General features: G+C 46.6%; 1 pseudogene; it reads right to left on the reverse strand.

The window, feature by feature from the left end:
* LOC136515949 (scopoletin glucosyltransferase-like) lies at nucleotides 1–26,134 on the reverse strand (annotated as a pseudogene).

Raw genomic sequence — 26,134 nt, forward strand, 5'->3', positions numbered from 1 at the left:
TTAGGCGTGCGCCGGCGAGGCCGTCTTCCCGGTCCCGGCAGCGGTTCTTGCTTCGATCAGGTCGTCGACGAGACGGCGCAGATCACAGAATGACGAGCCGCCCTCCGACACAGCCGAGCGTGCCTTCGCGGCGAGCACCCCTGCCCTGCTCCTAGCCGCCTCGCCGGTGCCGCCCGGCTCCAAGAACGTTGCCACCGCCTCTGCTAGCCCGACCGTCTGCTCCTCGTATCTCGTGCTCCGCGGCCCGCTCCACACCCTATCCCCGATCTTCAGGATCTCCGTCACCAGCCTCTCCTCGATGAACTGGTCGAACACCAGCGGCCACGTCAGCATCGGCACGCCGGCCGCCGCCGCTTCCAGCAGTGAGCTGGAGCCGCAGTGCGTCAGGAACGCGCCGACCGCTGGATGGGCCAGTATCGCCGTCTGCGGCGCCCACCCTCTGACCAGCATCCCCCTCTCCCCGACGCTCTCCTCCCAGCCCTCCGGCGGCGTCCAGCTGTCGGCCCTCACCACCCACAGGAACGGCTTCCCCGAGGCTTCTAGCCCAAGCGCCAGCTCCCGGAGCTGCTCCTCCGAGATGGCAGCGAAGGTGCCGAAGCATACGTACACCACTGAAAACCTCGGCATGGTGCCGAGCCACGCGACGCATGGTGAATCGCCGCCGCTTGCTCCGGCGGGTGGTAACGGCAGCGAGAGGGGCCCGATGAAGTAGGCGCGCTTGAGGAATCCATTGCGCACGCACATGTCGCAGTATGGCTGCTCCAGATCCACGAACGAGTTGAGGGCGACGCCGAAACACCTGCCCATCGCCACATGGCACTGCCTGATCCCATCGTGCTCCTGTCGGCATCTCAGGAACTCCGGCAACTCGGATACGGGGATCCGTATGTCCGGCCCCGGCAACCCAGGGACGGTAACTACCTGACCATCTCTGACGACGGCGGCGTCATTGCCGAGGTGGTACATGACGAGCGTCGAGAAGATGCCAACGACGTTGAACGTAACGCACGGCACGCCGAGTTCGGCGGCCACGGCGTTGTTCCAGGTGACGAAGTGGACGTCGGTGATGACGGCGTCAGGGTACTGTTCCCTGATGAGCGCCTCCTGCGCCGGTAGCGTTAGGGCCTCGTCCACGGCGACGGCATCAATGCGCACCCGTCGTCTCCGGCGGCGGAGAGGTTCTCCACGCCCGGGGCGAGGCCGCCCACGAGCGGGAACCGGTAGGTGGCGATCTTGACCGCGCCGCTCGCCTCGGCGCCGTGCTGCCCGAGGGCCGAGCGAACCACGTGGACGTTCGCCGGGGTGACAGCGAGAGTGAGCTCGACGGCGTCCAGGCTGGATGTGGCGAGGCGGACGGTGAGGTCGGTGTCACTGCCCCTCACCCAGCGTTAAGGCTGGACGAAAAACTCGAAGCTCGTTAGCTCGCTCAGCTCATGGCTGGCTCGACTCAGCTCGGTTGGCTCGTTAAGATAATGAGCCGAGCCGAGCCAAGATTTTCGCGAGCCGCTCGCGAGCTAAACGAGCCAAGCTTTTAGAAAAAAAATATCATTTAAGATAGTTAAATGCTTGAATACTATAGTATTTTATTATACTTGTATATATATATATTAACGTATATTAATTTTTTTATTCGATTTAAGGTTGTTAGATTCATTTTTTTGTATTATTATTATTTTCAAACTTTAGATAAATGTAAATATTATATTTTGTGTATTTTTTATACCTGGCTCGCGAGCTTAACGAGTCAGCTCGAGCTTTTAACGAGCCGAGTCGAGCTGGCTTTCTGGCTCGCTAGGATAACAAGCCGAGCCGGGCTAGCTCGTTATCTTAACGAGCCAGAAAGAGCCGAGCCGAAACGAGCCGAGCCGGCTCATTATCCAGCCTTACCCAGCGTCCACTCCAGGAGATCAAGCTGAAGACACTGCTCGCCCCGGGAAGAGCAAGAGGGCCCAAGCGAGGAGTGTTCGGATATCCGGCCCACAATGGGCTTGTAACGTCAGTGCCGCTGAGCCAGTGAGTGAGATCTATCTATCTGTCTCTACCCCTTATAATACACCAGTTAAAATAAATCTATAACTACGTAACAAATGCTTACCCCACAGTTATGATCTATACTACATCTATACCAATAAATACACCTAAAAATATAACACCATCAAAACAGATGCACCAAATTGTTTTAACTATTCTCTCTCATTTCTCATCCAAATCTGACGACTAACGTTAAGTGTGTTCGCCCTCCATCGTCTTCCCGCGGACCTCCCACAGAAGAAACGCACGAGAAGGACCGATCGAAGCCTGTAATCTCTCCCCTCCCCTCACGGTACCGATCCCTCTTCTCCCCATCACCCTCCTCTCTCTTCCAGATCGGCAACGTGATGGCGGCGGGGGTAAAAGGAGTGCAGCTCCGGTGTGGTGACATGGCGCTCGGGCCCCGTGGGCCGGAGCGTGTCCGGGGAGACGCCCACCCGGAAGACGATCCACCACCCATCGTCCCAGGCGACGTTGGCATTCCTTCTCGCCGCGGCGGGCGGGTGCAGGGGCAGCGCGTGGCCTGCCGGCGCAGCCTGCTGCCACGGCTCCGTGGCGGCATTGCAGGAGAGGACAGCCCGCCAGGGTGCTGGGCGCCAGGCCACCGGGCTCCAGCCACCGGGCTAGGGTTGAGCAGGGCTCCATGGCTGGGGGCGCTCCTTCCGCGTCGTCCTAGGGCTCCTGCGTCCGGAAGGTACCGCCGTCGCGTCTCGACTCGATCAACATGCCGGCCGATCCGTCTCCTCTTCCTCCTCTGGGTGCGCTTAACGAATCACTGCCCTCTCTCCACGGGGATCGGGGGCGTTTCTTGAATTGAAATCCTAAGCCGCTGCCATGTGTTGTGTGCAGGTCGGTGTCGGGTACGATGGCGGCGAGGGCGGTTGATGAGAACAGAAGGCCGGCGGCGAACTCGTGGAACCCGCATTCAGCACAGAGCTTCAGGGACTAATATCAGAACAATGGAAGGAGATGGGTTGGCAAGGGAGATTTTTTTAATTTTAACCCTTTTTCTAATATAATTTTAAATCTAACACTATCGAGTTTTTTTAAACTAACACTTTTGGCCGCACCTATTGCCCTGACGCGGCCAAATGCCTGTGCCACGCCATGCATGGTGGCGCGGCACAGGGCTGACGTGGCGTGCGGCGGCCGGAGGGGGGGCGCTGACGTGGCGGGTCTTGCCGCGCCACCGACCATGGCGCGGCAGTGCTATGCCCTGATCTGTGGCGTGGCAGGACCAGATATATACCGCGCGCGAGCCCGTCCGCCCACACGCACCCCTGCCCTGCCCGCCCGCCCGACGCCCGAACGCCGCCACCGCTGCTGTCAGCCGCCGCCAGCGCCCTGCCTGCGGCCGCCCGTGCCCGCGCCCGCCCGTCCACGCCGCGCACGCGCCCGCCCGGCCTCGCCTCGCCCCGCCCACGCCCGCACGGCCCGGCCTCGGTCGCTCGCCCACGCCGCGCCCGGCCACTCCCGCCGCACAGCGCCCTAGCCGGCCGCGCCACGAACGCCGGCGCGTCAAGGCCGCCTGCTCCTAAGGTACCTCCCTCTCGATTTCATATTTTTTTTATTATTATGTAGTATAGTTAGTATTTTTTGTATATACTATTAGTGTCTTTGACCAAATTTATATAATAGCGTACTAATATTTATGATACATAATATGTACTATTACATTAATCATGGAGTATTCTTTTGTAATAAACTTATTAGGAGATAGAAATATTGATACCGTTTTTTTAGTTTTGATCAAACTTAAATATATTTGACTACTCGAGAAGCAAGATGTGTACTTATTTTGAGACGGAGAGATTACTTATAATTTTAGAACCAAAGTTTTATATGGATTGATTATGTATTTATTATCTAGTATAGTTAGGATTTTGGGTTTAGAGATTTAGGCTAGTTAGGTTAGTGAATTTATTTGTGAACTTAGTAATGTTAACTTGAATTTTGTTAATTTGAATACTCTAACGCTTTGTTTATCAATTTGTAACAGGATAGCTCCTCCCACGCAGCACCCGTTGTACCCTATTCTGGAGGTGGAGTACGACGACCAGCACCGAGCACACATCTTGAGTGACAACGACGCAGATGTGTCCTTGCCTCCTTTGAGACCCCGCACTCACACTAGGGGGTATCAGTGGGACGAGCGTTATACGCCGTACATACGGCGTGCCAGCTTCCTCGAGATTGTCCGTGTTGTCAACCACGGTCTTCTGCCCCTTGATCCCGCACTACTTACTGCAGCTGTAAACAGGTGCGAGTGCATTCTTTGTACGTAAACTTTCTTATAACAAATTGGAGACAACTAATAGTCGTTCTATTCTTATAACAGGTGGAGGCCTGAGACCCACACGTTCCACCTATCTTGTGGCGAGATGACCTTCACGTTGCAGGACGTGAAGGCTATTTTAGGTCTTCGGTTGGGGGGACTTCCAGTGACAGGGATAGTTGACAACGATCACTGGGGGGAGCTAGTGGCTCAGTTTACTGGTTTTCTTCCACCGGACGACAATACTTCTAAGAAAAATAAGTGAGTAATTCAAGCCTATTTAATACTTGCATTGCTTTACAGCTGGCATCGGGTCTCATTTTCTTTGATCAATTACAGGAAAAGTTCTGGTGTTTCGTTGTCCTGGATCACAGAGCGCTTTGAGTACTTGGACCCACAAGCTAAGGAGGCACAGATCGACATGTTCGCTCGAGTGTGGCTCTGGCACTTTCTTGGTGCTTTCCTCTTCCCAGACGCCTCGGGCAACACCATCAGCTGGATCTTCCTTAACATACTTCGCCAGCCATGGGAGAACATAGCGGGGTACAGCTGGGGCAGCGTAGTCTTGGCATGGATGTATCGACAGCTATGCGTTGCCTGTCGTCGCACCTTAGGACATGCGAACTGAAAGGATCAAGATGCCCAAGAGGGGGGAGGGTGAATTGGGCTAATTCTAAATTTTCTTGCAATAATCAAATCCTACGGTTAGCCCAATTAACCCATTGTGCCTAGAAAAGTGTTTCTATTAATCTAACGCACAACGTACTTGTAACCTATGTTCCAAACTTACTCTAGCAAGGTAATTCTATGAATGTAAGAACAAGTATTGAATTGCTCAAAGTAAATGCTCAAAGTAAATGCTCAAGGTAAATAGAGAGAGAGGAACACGGCGATGTTTTGCTGAGGTATCAGAGAGTCGCCACTCCCCACTAGTCCTCGTTGGAGCACCCGCGCAAGGGTGTAGCTCTCCCTTAATCTGCGCAAGGATCAAGTGCTCTCTACGGGTTGATTCTTCGACACTCCGTCACGGTGAATCACTCAAAGCCGCTCAGAACTTGAGTTGGGTCACCCACAAGCTCCGTCGGGTGATCACCAAGCTCCCAATCACCAACAAGCCATCTAGGTGATGGCGATCACCAAGAGTAACAAGCACGAACTCTCACTTGACCACGTGAAGCCTAATGAGAAGATGGATGACACTTTGCTACTCTTGATTCACTAATGAGGCTACTCTCTTGGATTCTCAAATCTCAATCACCTCACTAGGACCTTGCTCTTCTTGGCACTCATAAACGTGTTTCTCAGCTGTTGGAATGAGCAAAAGTAACTCCACACACGAGTGGAGCTTCTATTTATAAGGCAGCCTAAAAAACGGACCGTTATGAGCTTCTGCGGGGTGATCGGATGCTCCAGTCATGTTGACCGGACGCTCCGGTCAGTTCAACCTACAAACCAGTGATAAAGTGTTGATCGGACGCTGACCGGACGCATTCAGTCACATTAAACCCTTACTGGATGCTTACTGTACTCGACCGGACGCTGAACCCCCAGGGTCCGATCAGCACTGACCGGACGTGTCCGGTCGCAGATTCCCTTCTCTGAAACCTTACTGGATCGACCGGACACTGCCTCTCTACATCCGGTCACTTGACCACTCCAGTGTCCGGTTGCACCGAACGCAAACTGCTTGATCAAATGAACTGACCAGACCCTGTGGCCAGCGTTCGGTCGCACCGGAGCCAGCGTCCGGTCAGCATTTGACCCTCCATTCACTTTCAACTCTCAATCATTTGTGAATGAAGTTTGCTCCAAAGGATCTTAGGCATTCGTAGGAGCTACCTAGTGCTAGTTTTAATAAGTGTGCACCACACCTAACTTACTAGACTCACCTAGGTCAAGCTACCCATCCATACCCCCTTAATAGTACGGCCAAAGGAAAAACAAAGTCCTAAACTTCTCTAAGTGTCTCTCCAACACCAATCGACACTTAGAACTAGTCATCCTTAACCTTGTCGTCCATCCTTTGAAAACCGAAATAATTTCCATCGTAGGGGCATGACCACCTCGATTGCCCAATCGATCTCCATTACCATGACCTAACTTAATTGCCTCTGCAAAACACACGTTAGTTATAGTAATCTTGTATTGTCATTAATCACCGAAATCCAACTAGGGGCCTAGATGCTTTCAATCTCCCACTTTTTGGTGATTGATGACAATACCACCTCAAGTATGTGAAAGAGTGAGGTTTTTGACGGGCTTGGTTCATATAAGCTTTTGTCAATAAGAATAAAAGAGTTAGGCAAGCTTATATGACCAAAGCCAACACGATGTACTCAAAGAATATGAATTGAGCAAGAGTATAAGTAATAAAGCTCATTTGCATCGGAGTATAAACGCGGAAGCAAAAGTAAATGAGCATAACACAAGTGATATGACATATAAAGGAATTCGAAGTAGAGAGCACACATGTCATAAATCACAATCACGTAGATACACTATCACATAGATATAATAGTATGCATGAAAGTAAACACACGAATGCATAAACGTAATAGTGTATCACACAAATAAGACTCCAAATGTATATAATAGACTAGTACCTAACTAGGCTCCCCCCTAAACATCGCTCCCCCTGAGTCTACATACTCGAACCCTCTCCCCCTTTGGCGTCAAACACCAAAACCTAAGGGTCTGTCGGTGGGGCTGCAGCGAATGAGCCGGGCACTGAGGTACGAGGGGCAAGATGAAACTGGATGCCATCATCATCTAACCTAGAGCTCTGTACTGACTGACCCTCTATGGTTGGAAGCATCGCTAAAGCGGTCTGGGTCTGAGCTAGGGCATGTGCTGCCTGTGAAGCTGCTAGAATATCTGTCGTAGGATCTGAAGATGCGATAGAAAATAGAAGCCTCTGAGTAGTCATGATGACTGGAGCTGCTGTAGAGGGACCAGCGGTATGCATATGAGGCGGTGTAGGTATGCCGGTCAACTCACTGAAGGATGCTCCAAGACTCCTAGAGACTGACGTGTCAGGCATAAATAGCGAGGAAGACTGATCCGGTGAGAAGCCCGTATGATATGGTGTGAACTGCGGGGCTACCACTGGTGAGGACAACCACTAGGACACCTGAACTATGGGTGAAGCAAACGGAGCTGGAGGCTGTCCCTGACTCTGAAGCCCACTGGGTATACTACTAGAGTCGTGGTGGTGGTGGCAGGCTGAGCAAGCTAGGGCAAAGACTGTGGCTGTGGAGCCCCAAATGCTGTTACTACATGCTGCATAAATCCCATAAGCTACTGCTGCATGAGTAACTGCTGCTGATGCATCTACTACTGCTGCTGAAGGAGTTGCTGCTGCCGCTGGAACTCGTCCTAATGAGCCTAAAACTGAGCCAAGTTGGCAGCGGTCTCCTGAGCCTATCGTGACTGATCCTGCTGTATCCGCTCAAGAATGGCAATCAAGGCAGGGTTCGTCCGCAGTGTAGGTGGAGCTGAGCTGGAACTACCAGCCTCTGCATCATGTCTGCATGGAGGCATATGAGGAATCGACAGATAGTCGTCATCCGAGCTGTCACTAGACTCTATCACCTCCTGCTGTGCCTCAAGCTCCTCCTCCTCAGTAGCGGCTATGCCTCTGATAATCTCATCCTGCTGAGCTGCTGACTCCGAAACATCTAGATGATGGCTAGGCTGAGTGGGTGCTTGTGGTGTGCTGTGCCTGATCCTCTATGCCATGTTATAAGCTGGAAACTCTGTGGTGGCACCTCTGTACTCGGCAACCATCTCTGGGGTCCTAACCTGCACAGACTTGAGCATCAAGAATGTGATCCAATGTGCATATGGAAGCTGCCTGCGACCCTTGAAGCCATCAGCTATAGTATCCTCCATCTCTGATAGAAGGAGGTCCCAAATGTCGAACATAGTCTGCTACACCTGGGCATTGAGGAGCCAGAGCTATAGGCGAGTCAGACCCTCTCTGTATCCCAAGCTAGGAAGAAGTGTCCTCCTGATGATAGCCTCTAGCACACGAGCTGTAGGAGTAAGGTCACTGGGGTTCCTCCTTGACCCCTCACCAAAGGGCTCCTTGAAGCAATGGCGTACAAGATCTATAGGGGGCACCATACCTCCATGAGGACGCCTAGGAGGCTCCTGCTATCCATAACACACCTCATGTAACCTGACAGGCTGCTCCTGTTGCCTCAGTATCTCCCTGGCCCTAAAACTCATCACCCTATAGTCTCTCCCGCTGAATGCAAAGTGTATGAAGTTATGATGCGGGTCAACGTAGAGCGAAGCATAGAACTGCTGAACCCAAGATGGTACATACAATCCTATCCGGCCAATCAGATCTATCAGCCCCAGCAAATATGATAAGTAGGGGCGGATATGCTCTCCGACTACTGCCACAATAGCCTCAATACTATAGACTCTCTGAGATCTGAACACTGCCCCATTATTGAGATAAGCATTGTAGAAATCCTTCTGCAGTGGCGTGTAGAAACCCTCTGCTGCTCTCTCATCCCTCCTTGGAGGAAACCATACCTCAAACTCTACAAACCTTAGCTGCCGAATCTGCTTGGCCATGGCGGCCCTCAAGTCAAGATGTACCACTAGAGGCGGAACCTATGGTCTAGGCGGTGGGCGTGAACCCCTATGCTGTGTAGCTAGCCTCAGTGGAACTATAACACTGGTACGACTAGAGCAGCGTAGCTGGGGTGCCTGCTCGGTCTCCTCGGCCTGCTGGCCCTCCTGAGTCTTCTGAGCTGGCTGAGGCTCTGTTGGTGGGGGCTGCTGCTGTGGCTCCTGCTAGGACTCCCCCTAAGGCTGAGGCTCCTCAATAGCCAGACGACATCCTACCATCATGATAGTCCCAGGTGGACCACCATGAAGACGCTCAGCCTTCTCAACTACGGCCCTCTGTGCTGGTGTAAGCTACTGATCTACAATGACCACACCACTGCGAGCACCTCCTCTCTTGACACGCTCTGTAGCCTCAGCGACTGCTGCTGCTCTCACTATCTCTACGTCGGGGTACTTGCGCTTCTTAGATGTAACCTACTTCATCGCCTTGCCTTTGGTTCCTACGGGCAGGCGAGGCGGGGGCCTCCAATCATCATCCCCTGGATCACCACCAACGTTCTTGGTGCGAGCCATCTGATCTGATAAGAGAAAAACTGCCGATGACAAGATCAACTGTCCACTAACACTTTCGAGGCTTGGCCTCGATCCGTACTCGCGAGCTTGGCTCCGAGTTAACTGACAACTGCACCTATCACCTCAACGGCACCGACTTGCTGCATGATGGAATAGATGGATATACAAGTAAATACGATATATCTAATAGATGTGAAACCCTATAAGAGCAAGCAATGTAGGTACAAAATAGAAGCAACTGGCTTGCTACCTGATGAACTGACGATCCGAAGAAAAAGAAGAGATGTCATGCGGGGGACCTTCGGAACCGGCTAGGGTTAGGGTTCATGATGAATCGATGAATTGACAGTCCTAGATGCAATTGAAGTCAATGCTATGACGAATTGTAAAGTCGCGGCAAGATGGAAATTTGGATTGCTAGGGCGTGGCCTTACCGATGCTGTGAGAGCTTTGTAGTGACTCGGCGGCAAGGGAGCACGACAGGCGCACAAGAAGTGGACGGCGATGGAGGGCTTGGTGGCGCTCGGTGCTCCGGAGCAGACGGTGGCGCGCGTGGGCGGCTGGAGACAGCGTGGATGCACAGGCTGGCGGCAGCAGGCACGCTGGTGACAGGAGACAGCGGCGGCGGGGCTCGGCGATGAGCTGGTGCGGTGAGCTGGCACGACTAGATACGACGGCTGCAGGCGCACTGGCTGGGAGCTGCTATGGTGTCGATGGCGGAATAGGTCAAGGAACCGGTACGGCTACGCGATTAAATAGATCCCCCGATGCGACAAGAAAGGAAACGGATAAAGAGTCCTAAAGCCGCACGAGATCTACTGACCGAACGCTCTGGTGGTAGCAACCGGATGCTACCACCCAACGTCCGATCGATTCCAGAGAGGTCCAATTTTTCTGGAATCGTGACCGGACGCTTCCGGTGGTCCATGACCGGACGCAGGCAGGGTCCGATCAATTGCCTTCAACACCATGTAGATCGACCGGACGCTGGATCCCTTCCTGACAGGACGCACAAACACAGCATCCGGTCACTCCTTCAGCTTCTATTCACCTCCTGTGAACTGACCGGACGCTGGACTGCAGAGTTCGATGCAGCGCCCGGTCACTCTTTTCCAGCAAATCTTCAATGTTCCTCCGCGCTGCCTGTTCCCAATCAAGTCCCAACTTGAATAAGATCTAAATAAACACCAATTGGGACTGATGTGAGTGACATCTCTCAAACCCTCATATTTTTCAAAATATTTTGCCTTAGGCTATAATTCTTTTTAAGAAAATAGGCAATAAGAGGGCAAATGAAACAAAATGACAAAACAACATCCATGCATATGCAGTACTTTGTAAGTAAATCTAGTTTTCTTGTCAAGTTTGATCCAAGGTTAAGCTTCTTCATACGTTTTTCGGCGGTTATCTTAACCATGTTAGACAAGCCCTATATGCATTTCCAAAAATTAAACATGTTGTATATTACAATGAATGCAAGGGACAACACAAGCTCAATTTTAGTGAAGTTACTAAAATCAAGCACATTGAGCTCATTCCGCAATCTACAAAATGTAGACTCATCTAGCGGTTTAGTGAAGATATCCACTAATTGATCTTCAGTTCTTACACCTTCTAGTGATATATCATTTTTAGCAACATGACCTCTTAGAAAGTGATGGCGGATATCTATGTGCTTGGTGCAATAGTGTTGAACCGGATTGTTTGCAAGTTTTACCGTACTTTTATTATCACACAAAAGAGGTACCTTTTCTAGAACTACACCATAGTCTAGCAAAGTTTGTTTCATATAAAGTATTTGTGCACAACAAGCACCCACGGCAATGTATTCCGCTTCGGTGGTGGACAGAGCCACACTATTTTGTTTCTTGGAGGACCAAGACACAAGTGATCTACCAAGCAAATGGCACCCTCCGGATGTGTTTTTTCTATCAACTTTGCATCCGGCGTAATCCGAATCGGAATAGCCAATTAATTCAAATATAGCTCCTTTGGGATACCAAAGGCCAATGCTTGGTGTGTGCTTAAGATACCTAAGGATTCTTTTTACGGCAATTAAATGTGTTTCCTTAGGACTAGCTTGAAATCTAGCACACATACACACACAAAACATGATGTCGGGCCTAGATGCGGTTAAATATAACAAGCTATCAATCATAGAACGGTAGAGAGTTTGATCAATCGAGTTACCTCCCTCATCTAGGTCGAGATGTTCATTGGTAGGCATTGGTGTCTTGATTGGCTTACATTCATCCATCTTGAATCTCTTGAGAAGATCTTTTGTGTATTTCTCTTGAGAGATGAAGATGCCTTCTTTCATTTGCTTGACTTGAAAACCAAAAAAGAATGTAAGCTCACCAATCATGGACATCTCGAACTCCTTTGACATCAATTCACCAAATTCTTTGCATGAGTCTTCATTTGATGATCCAAAGATGATATCATCAACATATACTTGACAAATGAAGATATGACCATCAAGCTTCTTGGTGAATAGTGTGGTGTCGACCTTCCCAATGGTGAAGCCCTTCTCAATGAGGAAGTCCCAAAGGCGCTCATACCAAGCTCTTGGGGCTTGCTTAAGCCCATATAGTGCCTTGGACAACCTATAAACATGATTAGGATATCTAGGGTCTTTAAACCCGGGAGGTTGATCAACATAGACTAGTTCATTAATAAAGTCATTTAAAATGCACTTTTCACATCCATTTGATATAGTTTCATTTCATGATGTGATGCATATGCAAGTAGGATATGGATGGCTTCTAATCTTGTAACCGGTGCAAAGGTCTCTCCAAAATCTAAACCTTCAACTTGGGAGAACCCCTTTGCAACTAGTCTTGCCTTGTTCCTCACAACAACACCTTGATCATCTTGCTTGTTGTGGAACACCCACTTTGTTCCAATGACTCTTGCACCTTTTGGTCGCTTTTCAAGAGTCCAAACTTCATTGCGAGTAAAGTTGTTCAACTCTTCATGCATGGCATTGATCCAATCTGGATCTTTAAGAGCTTCTTCTACCTTGGTAGGCTCATAGCAAGAGATAAAAGAGTGATGAGCAATAAATGAAGTAAGTTTTTTAGATCGAGTCATTACACCCTTTGATGGACTCCCTATGATGAGATCTTGTGGATGATCTTGTAGGAGAGGTGTATTTCTTCTATTGACCATTTGAGGTGGAGGTTGTGGAGCATCAACATCTTGTGCTTGTACCACCATTTGCTCATGGGAGATATGAGTATCTTCATTTTCTACTCTCCCATCTTTTTCATCATCTTGTGGCACACTTGATGAAGAAGGTTGATCAATGACTTGTACATCATCTTTTGGCTTGATGTCTCCCACTAGAATATTCTTTATAGCCTCCCTCAATGGTTCATCACCTACATCATCAAGATTCTCATGTGCTCCTTGGGAGCCGTTAGATTCATCAAATTCCACATCATATGTTTCTTCAACCAAGCCGGTGGCATGATTAAATACTATATATGCTTTGGACTTTGATGAGTAACCAACAAGAAAACCAATATCACAACATCTTTCGAACTTCCCTAGGTGTTGTCGCTTCTTGTAGATATAGCATTTGCAACCAAACACCCTAAAGAAGGAGACGTACGACTTCTTCCCATTGAGCAACTCATAAGGTGTCTTGCCAAGGAACTTTTGAAGGAATAGGCGGTTTGATGCATAGCATGCGGTGTTGATTGCTTCTGCCCATAGAGCTTTGGGGGTGTTGTACTCATCTAGCATTGTCCTTGCAAGAGTGATCAAAGTTCGGTTCTTCCTCTCAACTACACCATTTTGTTAAGGAGTATAAGTTGTGGAGACTTCATGCTTGATCCCAACTTTATCACAATAAGCTTCAATGTTTGTGTTGTCAAATTCTTTTCCATTGTCACTTCTTATCTTTTTGAGCTTCACTTCAAATTCATTTTGAGCTCTCTTGGCAAACTTCTTGAAGCAAGATGCAACTTCAGATTTGTCATAAAGGAAGAATACCCATGTATACCTTGAATAGTCATCAACAATCACAAGACAATAAAGATTTCCTCCCAAACTCTTGTATGTTGTTGGTCTAAATAAATCCATGTGAAGGAGTTCTAGCACTCTTGTGGTTGACATAAAAGCTTTGGTTGGATGAGTATTTGCAACTTAATTACCGGCTTGACATGCACTACAAAGCTTGTCCTTTTCAAACCTCACATCCTTCAACCCTCTCACCAAATCATTCTTCATAAGCTTCTTGAGTGAGCTCATCCCAACATGAGCAAGTCTTCTATGCCATAACCACCCAAGTATTGTTTTGGTGAATATGCAAGTCTTCAAATTTGTATTTTCGGAGGTGAAGTCCACTAGATATAAGTTGTTGTATCTAAATCCATTGAATATCACTTGATTATCATCTACCTTGGATACAACAACCTCCTTCTTGGTGAACAAGCATTGGAAGCCAAGATCACACAATTGTCCAACGGATAGCAAGTTGAAGCTCAATGAAGCAACATATAGCACATTGGAGATGGAATGATCATTTAATATTGCCACTTTGCCCAATCCTTTAACCTTGCCCTTTGAATTATCTCCAAATGTTATTTTCGCTTGTCCATCTACCTCTTCATCTAGTGAGGTGAACATACAAGGATCACCGGTCATATGTTGAGTGCAACCACTATCAATAACCCAATGACTTCCACCGGTCTTGTAGTTCACCTACATATAAGAGATTCAAGCTTTAGGAACCCAAACTTATTGAGCGCCCTTTACCTTCTCAACAAGTGACTTAGCCACCCAAATCTTCTTAGGCCTATTCTTGTTAGGGGGTCCTAAGAATATAACTTTCATCTTTCCACTAGAATCCTTTCTAAGCATGTAGTGAGCATTGAAAGCAAAGGGTCTAGCATGCTTGGGCAAGGGTTGTGGCGGTGAAGTTTGGCACTCATGAGCAAAGTGGCCTTCTTGTCCACACTCAAAACATCTCTTTGGCTTTGGCTTTGGCTTTGATTGTTGTTGTTGAACTTGAGCCTTCTTCTTCTCTACACTTGCCACATATCTAATGCCACTTCTATCCATCTTCATGATGGTGTTCATAAGTAGCTCACTTTGGAGGTGCTTGCCTCTAGCAAACTTGCTCAACTCAATCTTGAGATGTTCTTTCTCCATCTTGAGCTTCTTGTTCTCTCCCTTGAGAACATCATTGTTCTTCTCTTCCTTAAGCTTCTTGTTCTCTTCTTTGAGCTTCTCATTCTCAAGGATCAACTCTTCATCATGATCAAGAATTTCTAGCCTAATGGTGTTGTGGCTTTTCATCTCTTCAAGATCTTTCATGAGCTTTTCATTTGCATTCTTGAGCTTGACATATTCATCATAGTCATTGCACTCAACCACTTTCTTGCCTTTGCCACTAGTTCCTTGCTCAATGCTCACATCAATTAAATCATCACATGATGTAGCTATATCAATCTTAACAACATGGTTAGTAGCATCATGTGGCTCATTTGGTAAAAATTCTTGAGCAATAACAAGAATATCATAATTGATCTTTAGAGTTGTATATTCATCTTTTAGCTTGTTGTGGCTAGTGATGAGCTCATTGTGCACCCACTCAAGTTTATCATGTTTATCTTTAAGCTCTTTCTTAGAAGATTTGAGCTCCTTGAGTTTGGATGATATAGCATCATTTGTTTCTTTAAGCTCATCATTAGTCTTTTCCAATGTATCACATTTTGCTAAGAGTGAATCATTTTTAGCATCAAGGTTTTCATTTTTAGCTCTACTCTTTCTAATAATCTTAGTGTATTTTCTTAGTATTTTGACAAGATCATCATATGAAGGTGAATCATCATCATCGCTATCGCTATCACTATCATCATCACTAGCGTGTTCATCATCACTACTATCACCATCATTTGATACCTTGCATTCACCCTTGGCCATAAGGCATAGGTGTGTAGAGGATGATAGCGATGGTGGCGGTAAAGATGAAAGATCAATAGCAATGGCGGCCGCCTTCTCATTATCACTATCATCATTGGATGATCCACTAGATGAATCAATGTCTGTGAGCTAATCACCGACGATGTAGGCCTTTCCACTCTTCTTCTTATGGAAGTCTCTCTTTTTGCCATCTCTCTTCTTGTATGGCTTGTTCTTCTTCTTCTCATCTTCATCTTCATTGCTTGAGTCATCTTTCTTGCCCTTATTCTTGTTCTTGAACTTGTCTTTCTTGGGCTTTGTGCATTGATGAGCGAGATGGCCAAGTTTGCCACAATTGTAGCAATCCATCTCAGAGATTGGCTTTCTTCTTGAGCTTGTGAAGAACTTCTTCTTGCCATCGAACTTGATGCCACTCTTGTTGAGCTTCTTTAGCATCTTGGCGGTCTTCTTCACCATGAGAGCAAGACTTTCATCATCATCTTCTTCATCACTTGAGCTCTCATACTCGAGTCTTGCTTTGCCCTTATCTTGGCTAGCTTTGAAGGCTAAGTCCTTCTCTTTCTTCTTTGTAGAGGATGAGCCATCTTGTGGCATGATGTGCATGTACATCTCATGAGCATTGATCTTTCCCAAAATTTGTGTCGGTGTAGCGGTGGAAAGATCACCTTGATGTAGCATGGTCACAATATGCCCATATTTGTCAATGGGGAGGACACTCAAGATCTTTCTCACAATATCGGATGATGACATTTAAGTAAGTCCAAGCCCATTAACTTCCTCTACAAGAATATTTAAACGTGAATACATCTCATTAGCACTTTCTTTGGGAAGCATCTCAAATGTATTTAGCCTTTTAATTACAAGATGATAGCGTTCCTCACGCTCACTCTTGGTTCCCTCATGGAGCGCACAAACATCCGACCATAGTGCATGGGCGTCTTTGTGGTTCCTTATGCAGTTGAACACATCTTTGCAAAGGCCTCTAAAGATGGTGTTTCGAGCCTTTGCATTCTATTTTTTATAATTAACCTCATCGCCTTGTAAGTTAGTAGCATCCCGAGGTTTTGGGAAGCCTTGTGAGGTGGCTCTAAGAATACCAATGTTTAGAGCTTCCAAGTACGCCTCCATGTGGATTTTCCAATATGGAAAGTCATCTCCCTCAAAGATAGCAGGATGTCCATCCCCGTGAGACATCTTGCTCTAAGCGATTAAGCCTAAAAACGTGAGCACGAGGCTCTGATACCAATTGAAAGGATCAAGATGCCTAAGAGGGGGGGGGGGGGTGAATTGGGCTAATTCTAAATTTTCTTGCAATAATCAAATCATACGGTTAGCCCAATTAACCCCTTGTGCCTAGAAAAGTATTTCTATTAATCTAACGCACAATGGACTTACAACCTATGTTCCAAACTTACTCTAGCAAGGCAATTCTATGAATATAAGAACAAGTATTGAATTGCTCAAAGTAAATGCTCAAGGTAAATAGAGAGAGAGGAACGTGGCGATATTTTGCTGAGGTATCGGAGAGTCGCCACTCCCCACTAGTCCTTGTTGGAGCACCCACGCAAGGGTGTAGCTCCCCCTTGATCCACGCAAGGATCAAGTGCTCTCTACGGGTTGATTCTTCGATACTCCATCGCGGCGAATCACCCAAAGCCGCTCACAACTTGAGTAGGGTCACCCATAAGCTCCGCCAGGTGATCACCAAGCTCCCAATCACCACCAAGCCATCCAGGTGATGGCGATCACCAAGAGTAACAAGCATGAACTCTCACTTGACCACGCGAAGCCTAATGAGAATATGGATGCACACTTTGCTACTCTTGATTCACTAATGAGGCTACTCTCTTGGATTCTCAAATCTCAATCACCTCACTAGGACCTTGCTCTTCTTGGCACTCACAAACGTGTTTCTTAGCTATTGGAATGAGCAAAAGTAACTCTACACACGAGTGGAGCCTCTATTTATAAGGCAGCCTGAAAAATGAACCGTTATGAGCTTCTGCGGGGTGACCAGACGCTCCGGTCATGTTGACCGGATGCTCCGGTCAGTTCAACCCACACGCCAGTGATAAAGTGTTGACCAGACGCTGGCAGGGTCCGATCACCACTGACCGGACGCGTCCGGTCGCATTAAACCCTTACTGGATGCTTACTGTACTCGACCGGACGCTGAACCCCTAGGGTCCGATCAGCACTGACCAGACACGTTCGGTCGCAGATTCCCTTCTCTGGAACCTTACTGGAGTCGACCAGACACTGCCTCTCAGCGTCCGGTCACTTGACCACTCCAGCGTCCGGTTGCACCGAACGCAAACTGCTTGATCAAATGAACTGACCGGACCCTGCGGCCAGCGTCCGGTCGCACCGGAGCCAATGTCCGGTCAGCATTTGACCCTCCATTCACTTCCAACTCTCGATCATATGTGAATGAAGTTTGCTCCAAAGGATCTTAGGCATTCGTAGGAGCTATCTAGTGCTAGTTTTAACAAGTGTGCACCACACCTAACTCACTAGACTCACCTAGGTCAAGCTACCCATCCATACCCCCCTTAATAGTACGGCCAAAGGAAAAACAAAGTCCTAAACTTCTCTAAGTGTCTCTCCAACACCAATTGATACTTAGAACTAGTCATCCTTAACCTTGTCGTCCATCCTTTGAAAACCAAAATGATTTCCATCGTAGGGGCATGACCACCTCGATTGCCCAATCGATCTCCATTACCATGACCTAACTTAATTGCCTCTGCAAAACACACGTTAGTCATAGTAATCTTGTATCATCATTAATCACCGAAATCCAACTAGGGGCCTAGATGCTTTCACAAACCTTGGGGGTTGCTCCTACCTACTCTAGGTTTGGTGTTGGGAACGATTGCTTGTTGGAAGGCCCCTTAATTATGGTTTACCGGTAAGTACTTCGGTTCATTATATTCTTCCAGGCAGTTAGATATGATGAGATTATTTGTTTCTAATTCATTATTGTGTTCAATGCAGCAATGGAACAGGCATGATACACTCCCTACAGCTCTATATATCTGGACGGAAGCACAGTTAGTTAGAGGGAATGCGTGGCGCAAGTACAGGGAGTATACGGATGGTCTCGACGTCCTGACACAACACCAGGTTACGCTCTCTATACTATCGTAGTAGTGTCTTCTTCGATGTACACTATATCACAACCTAACACAATTACGAAATTTTAGGTGTTTTGGTGTCCTTGGGATTCTCCGGAGCTCCAGGACTATCTGAGTCCGGCCACTAGGAACGAGTCACACGAGTATCGCTGCGATGTCCCTCTTATTTTCTTCCATGTGGTCGAGATTCACTTGCCCATCCGGGTCTGCAGACAGTTTGGAAGAATGACAGGCTGCCCACCACCGCTTTACTCCACCAATCAAGCATTGCACGGGTGCGTTATCGATTAATAACAATGCTATAATTCAGAGGTGTGTTTGGTACAACTAATATTGTTTTGTTACAGGTTTGACCGCAGGAAGAGGTACAAGACCAAGGATTAGTGCGTGACACACAGCTCATACATCCATTTGTGGCAGACCAGGGTACCACATGCGGTCCTTGCGGGTCCTCCACACGACCAGCACACCTTCGATGAGTACCTGCAGTGGCTTCACAGGTCTACGAGGACACATATCAAGCCTTCATACACTGACATGGCGATTGATGAGGACTCGGAGGAAGATGTCATCGAAGATGTGTACGACGTTACCACTAGGGAGGACACACAGCTACAGAGAGCCCTGCTTCAAAGATACATGGTAAGATACTTGAATGGTACAATTTATTATCCTTTTGGTATTAAGTATGTGTACTAAAACTGTCCAACTGCGTTTTTGTACCCAGGCGACACAATTATCAAGACTGTCCAACGAAGCAGCGTTCCGGCTTCACGAGTCTAGAGGGCAGGGGCCAGGCGTTCTCGCGGCTTTTGTGGAGGTAAACATAAACTTGTCCGTTTAAAAAATATGTCTTTATTGTATATGCGTTTGGCTAATGAACTAACTTTAACGTCTATTTATGCAGAAGGTGAAGAAGAGCTGCAGGAAGCTAGCTAAGAAGTTGAGCTACATGGACACTCCTTATGAGGAACCGCCACTCCCCGCGCGGTCGGGTGGCACATCTTCAGCCTCTTTGAGGACACCAGCCGACTCTTCTCAGCCGATGACGTAGGGTGCCACTTCCGCGGTGCGTACACCACCACATCATAGCGCTGGGAAGGACCCTGCAACCGAGGATGAGGAGGAGGACGACGACGACGACGATGAACCCCCGGGCTTCCACGGACAGCACGACCAGTGGGACGAATGGCCGCAGGACAAGATCGGCATATCTCAGCTAGGTGGTGCCCCGTTTGGCACCCAAGGAGTCTCACAGGTACTAACAAAGATAGTTTGTTTGAATACGTAGGCTCCATGAACTAACGACCATAAAGAATTATAAGTAATCGTGCGTATCATATACCTACAGGGTACGAGCCATACACACCGTCGACGCGACCATACCGACGTTGGCTACACTTCTAATGTGTTGCCAACAAATCCGAAGAGACAGAGGCGTCCGAGGGATCCTTACACTCCTGGGTCTTAGTTTGTTTAGGTCAAACAAATATTGACATCCGAAACTTGTGGGGTTATTTGGTTATGTTATGTCAAACTTATGTGAAAACAATGAATATGTTATGTGGCAGCTTGTCAACTTGCTTCTTATTCGTTTCGTTGAGTCGCGACAGCACTGCCAGCGAGATCGTTCGCTAGCCACTTGGACGTGTTTCGACCGTGAAAAAAACTCAACAAAATACGGGCGCAACGCGTTTCGATTCTACCATCCAGGTAGCCCGGGCCAGCGGCAGGCGCAGCGGCCAGGTGGTGTGGCTGCTCGTGCGGTATGTTTGGTCCAGCCGCGCCACGCAACAGGGCGTGGCACTGCCGCGCCATGGTCGGTGGCGCGGCAAGACCCGCCACGTCAGCGGCCTCCCGGCCGCCCCACGCCACGTCAGCCCTGTGCCGCGCCACCATGCATGGCACGGCACAGGCATTTGGCCACGCCAGGGCAATAGGCGTAGCCAAAAGTGTTAGTTTAAAAAAACCGACAGTGTTAAATTTAAAATTATATTAAAAAAATGGTTAAAATTAAAAAAAATCGCAAGGGAAAGACCCATCTATAGATTTTAGGTATTACAGTTTCTCCTCTGTTTTGGCTGCTACTTGTTACCTGTTTTCTCAATAGTAACCTTTAGTTAAACCTAGAGATTAGAGATGGATGATCCTTTGTTGTGTTGGGGAATCTATTGTACTTTGCTAGGAACTATCCAGTGAGTGTGAATCTTTGTTTTTGCAATATGAGGTACTTGCTGTTGCTTTTGTACAACATAGATGATCTGTTTTGCACAGACTTCAGTTGTTATGTTGCTGCTGTATTTTAATTCCAATACAATTAAGATCATTTTCTTTGTATTTTAATTCCAATGTTCACTTGTGTTGAAGCCTCAAAAGATGAGATGTAATTCATATTAGAATCAGTACGCGTTTTGTGAAAACTGGTTTTTACTCTCTTCATTTGGCTTGCACATCAAAAGGTCGTTGAGCCAGTTTACTCTCTTCATATGCCTTTCGCTGGCTCGCTGGCTCTCTGGCTATATGCATATTAGAGGAGCTGCTTATTTCATTATTTGCATGAAGCTCGAGAATGGTGAGCTTTCTCTTCTCACCTTTCTTGTCAGGTATAGCACCATCAGTTCAGTATACAATATAATATATGTTTGGCAGGAAAAAAAAAGATATGTTCTGCAAACCATTTGCCTGACATTCTACAGTCTGAGCAGGGCCATTTCATGACCCAATGCATATCTACAGTGGACTTCAACACCATCCTAAAGGGCCCATTAATGAATTAGAGGGGCCACTGATCATGAAGCAATTTAGCCATGGATTACTGTAGTTTTTTTCCTAGAGATGCTACACATATTTGATATGTGATGCAACTTTGAAATTTTAAGCAATCATAATACTTTTGAGTTCATTTAGGGCTCTGTTTGATTTATTTATGCTTGTTCTCACAGTGTCTTTATGCTTTATACAGGTTTACACAGACCTGTTTCGACAAGTGCATTGAGAAGAGGTACATATATGATCAGCTTAGGGCCAGTTTGGCACCGCTCTTGCGTGCTCCGGCTCCGGCACTGTTCATGCACTGTAGCTGGAGCCGCAGGAGCTGCAAAAACGAGCTCCGCCGGCTTAGTGAACAGTGCCCAGTGAACAGTGAGACGAAAAAGTAGGAGAGAGAAAAACAGCTTCAATGAACAGTGTCGCTACAGTATAGGAGAGAGAAAACCGGCTTCATGAACAGTGCCGGTGTCGATGGAAGCCGGAGCCGTCGGAGCCGAAACAATGTAACACTTAATGTTCTATGATGTTATATATGGATAATCACCGAATAATTGAACTAAGTTGCAATACATTACATCTTAAGTTTGGAACTTCTCATTGTAACACCTCGGGTGTTTAAATACTAAAACCTGACATGTCATCATACGCATTGCAAAGCATTTGGCAATTGGTGAAAACTTTGGGATGCATACACTAAAACAAGTTTATATTCATGTGGTATGTGTTGAATTGTATTGTTTGACTCAAGTTCAAAGTTTGTTTGATTTTGAATTTTTCGTGAAAACCCCGATTTTCAGCATTTAAATCCTACCCTGAAAATCCATTTCAAAATCTATGCATATTTTGGGGTTGAGTCCAAAAGCAAAAGTGTAGAGCTTAACAAGTTAAGCAAAGTTTGTTTTTGGAGTTTTTCAAGTTGTTTAGTAAAATTTGGAGTAATTTAAAAAGGCGTAATTCATTAAATTTCCCCATTTGAATTCAAAAGTTCATTTCAAAATCTAGACTGAATTAGGGTTGGTTATAAAAGCAAAGTTGTAGAACTTTTGATTTTGAACAACTTTTGTTTTTGGAGATTTTTGAGTTGTTATGAAAATTTGAGAGTAATTTGTGAATTTTGGCGAATGGCAAACTTGTAAATACTGTGAACAGTGTTCACCGCCGTAGCTACACCGCCGGCGACCTTCGGTTCGCTTCCAGACACGCGCGTGGACGTCCTCGGCTTCGCGCTGGCGTGGGAAAGGCTCCTGCGTGGCTTCCTTGCGCTTCTGGCCGCTCCTTAAGGCCTAAGCCGTCGCTGCTCTTCGCCATTTCCCTTCCTCTGTTTTTCCGACGCCGTTGCCATAACTCCGTTGAGTTTTTGCCGTCGAACCAACGCCCGCGCCATCGCAGCAAAGCATGTCCTAGCTCCGCTAGTTCCTTGCGCGTCTAGCAAACCAGTCCTTGTGGCTTGTCTTCACCGGAAACTCACGGTGCGCGCTCTTCTTCCTCGCGGCCGGCAGCGTCCCCGCCGCGAGCGCTTCACCGTGGCCAGCGTGTTACGGTGATCCTCTGCCCCTGCTGAGTCTTGTTTCAACTTCGCCACGATGCTGTAGTCCTTCATGACCCATTGATTTCTCATTTTGACCACCACAGCTCCCGGAACATCGCCACCGACGACGATCTGCTCCGCCGTGCTTGCTCGGAACGTCGACCCACCTCTCCGTTGCTCCTCCGGCCTTGTACTCTACTCAGTCGCGTTTGGGGTGAGCTGCTGATGCTTCCTAGGCCTTCTGTTTAAGCTTTACTGGTCTCACGTCGCCGGCGTAGCACTGTCGTGCCACCGCATCCGCCATGGCCGACGACGAGCTAGTATAGGGCCGTAATCAGTGCTGATAGGGACGTCAATCGATGCGCCTAGTCTTGGTGATCATTTTGGTACTTTGGCCGTCGCCGTTGGACTCACCGTCGACGAGTTTACGCCGGTCAGCGCCGTCACCGTCGTGGTCAAATGCGCGAGGTTAGGGATGACAGGTGGGACCCGTTGTCAGTGACTTAGCGTTCAAATGGATTTTTCTATTTTCAGATTTGAATGAATAGTGATGTAATTTGTTATTTTTGTGTAGATTTATTTATAGCTCCAAAAATTATGAAAATTTTTGTGTGACTTCTCTGTGATGTATATTATTTAAGAAAAATATGAAATAATGTTTTTCAGTAATTGTTGAATGTGATAAAAATTGCTCAATTTATTAATAAATGGGTTTCCATGATTTTTCTAGGCTTATTTATTTATCCAAAAATTGTGAAATTTGTTTTGCCACTTAGTTATCATGTAATGAACATTTACTAAAATTTTGAGCTCAATTAGAATAAGTTGATTTATTTCATAATTTTGAATTAAATAATTAATTCATAAAAGCAAATTGTAACCTTTAATGAATTAGGTTTTGTTTGAATTTTTGATTGAGTGATGTCCTTGGGTGATTAGTTGATAATGATCCTTGGCAATTGATTTGGGTGTTGCGAAAAAGATTTGATTAGTTTGACTTACCATTGTACCGCGAAGGAAAGTTGTATTCAAATTCTTAATTTTTGCATCCATCATCGAGCTTCATGTTTCGTATTCCGCATCATGTTAAACATGGCATTGTTACTACGTGTAGTGAACGAAGGTGAACACGTGGTAATTAATCAAGTTGTTGAGGAAGTTAATCCGTCTGTTGAGGTCGGATCAAATACTTGTGAAACATCGCAGGAGCCAGACTTTTCCGTCAACGAAGGCAAGCCCCGGATGCATACAACCCTACCTTGTATTTTACAAATTGATTTCGCTTTTGCTTCTTTTTACTGCATTAAGTGATTAGAAGTCAAGTGGAAACCTAATTGGTGCATTACCAGCCTTGTTTTTCTATATCTACCTTGATTACCTGTTTTATTCGTAAATGACTAGTTATGCTTAGTCATGCTTAGTCGGGTGATTACCTGTCATCTACGAGTTTTAAATGGATCTTTGGTTACTTATGTTATCATGAAATATAAGCATGTGAAGTAATAAATCTAGACCAGGCGGACTCGGTGTGTGTGAGCCACAAGACATGGAAGTCTTGTGAGCAGGTTCTTTCCGCATATGTCGATTAAGGCACATCCGTTGTTGAACTGTGTGTGGTGAGACTTTGTAGTACTAACCACATACTCTGGTAAGCCTAAACTTAGCGATTCTATTACGAGAATGGCTACTCGCGCACTGAGAGTGGAGAGATGGCGGGAATAGCGTGTACCCACGTGGCAATGGGCTAGATTGGTGGAGTACTGTATTCTCGGGTGGCGTGGACCCATTCTTGCCTTAGAGGATCTGAGAGTAGGTTGATATATGTAGGTTGGGGACCTGCATATGTCGTGTGGTCTGGAATCCCCAGCTAGGTTTTAATCGGTTCGAATCATCATTGCTCCTCGGTTACAGGGACTCACTTCTCTGTTCATCTTCGTAGTACTATTAACTAGAACTCGAATAAGGCTTGTGAAGGTGTTGGATATGAAGTTTCATGATCTCAACATGGATCGTGTTAGCTTTGTATATGATTTTATGAAGTTTTCTATATAAAGAATTTTGTTAACGAGCTTTTACGCAAAAGAACTTTGATTATTGTTAAAGCCATACCTTGAATCCCATGAACCGGCATTTCTGAGTTCTATCAGTTTTATTTTGGTTAAGTCTTGTTGAGTACTTTTGTACTTAGGGTTCGTTGACCCTTGTTGTAGGTGAGCCTCATGAGCAGATCTGTTTTGGATCATGCTGCATGATAGTTGTACCTTGTGATGACGATGAGAAGTAAATGTGTGGCCCTTGGGCAGGGCAGTTTCATTGTGTGTTTTGTATTATATTATAATGCCACTCCACTATTCCATTTTGTAATAAACATCGAACCTAGTTGCAAGGTTTGAAACTACTGTTTTGTAAATTATGTTATTGTAAGACTTCCACTGTTTTTACTCTGGTATTGATGTTTGAATAAATGTTGCAATACTGCAATGACTCTGTAACGTGATCCTGCTCGGAAATCGTGGATGATTCGGGGTTCCCCGAGGACACCCGATAGTCTTTTTAAGTTAATGGAAACATATGCATAAATGTCAAAGGTCGTCGGACAGTGACAGGTGCATGTGGGCCCTATAACTTAGGAGGTTCTGCCACACTCATGCCATGTTAATTGATAGTCAAGAAGGATTTATCCTCTATGAGATTGGACTATGATTTTTTTTTCTGTGGATTCATTTTATTCCAGGTATAAAGAAACTGAGCTCAATATGGGTGAGAACAGTTGTATTGATCGATGTGTTTCAAAATATTAGCAGCCATGTTTGTTGATACCCTTTCTCTTTGGCCTTTGCGGATTCATTTTATGCTTATTCCTAGACAATGGATTATTGATGGGCATGTTTGTTGATACCGTTTCTAAAGAGATGATGATACACTTGACGTGGTCTACTTGAATCTGCAAAAGTTGATCTCATATATTTTCCTTTCGTAGTCCGAATTTGTGCATATATGGAAAAGTTATTTAATGTGTTCCGTAATGTTGCCACGGGTAATATACTAGTATAGAAAGGGGAGGAATGGAGAGGAAGGCAATGAGGAAACAAACTCTGTACTCGTACTCGTTACTTTTCGTCTGAAGAACTCATCGTGGAGATATCTCTGTTCCTCCTTGTTCTTCCTGTATTCGTGATCTCGGAGTAGCAGATCGGCATCCCCAGTGGGCTGCTGACAATCGGTGAATGGGCCGATGTGACTGGTGGCGAAGAAGGGCATGAGAAGGATGCGCAGTTTCTTGATGGACTCGGGCGCGACCAT

The sequence above is a fragment of the Miscanthus floridulus genome, chromosome 17 (genome assembly GCF_019320115.1).
Source record: "Miscanthus floridulus cultivar M001 chromosome 17, ASM1932011v1, whole genome shotgun sequence".
Lineage (NCBI taxonomy): Eukaryota > Viridiplantae > Streptophyta > Magnoliopsida > Poales > Poaceae > Miscanthus > Miscanthus floridulus.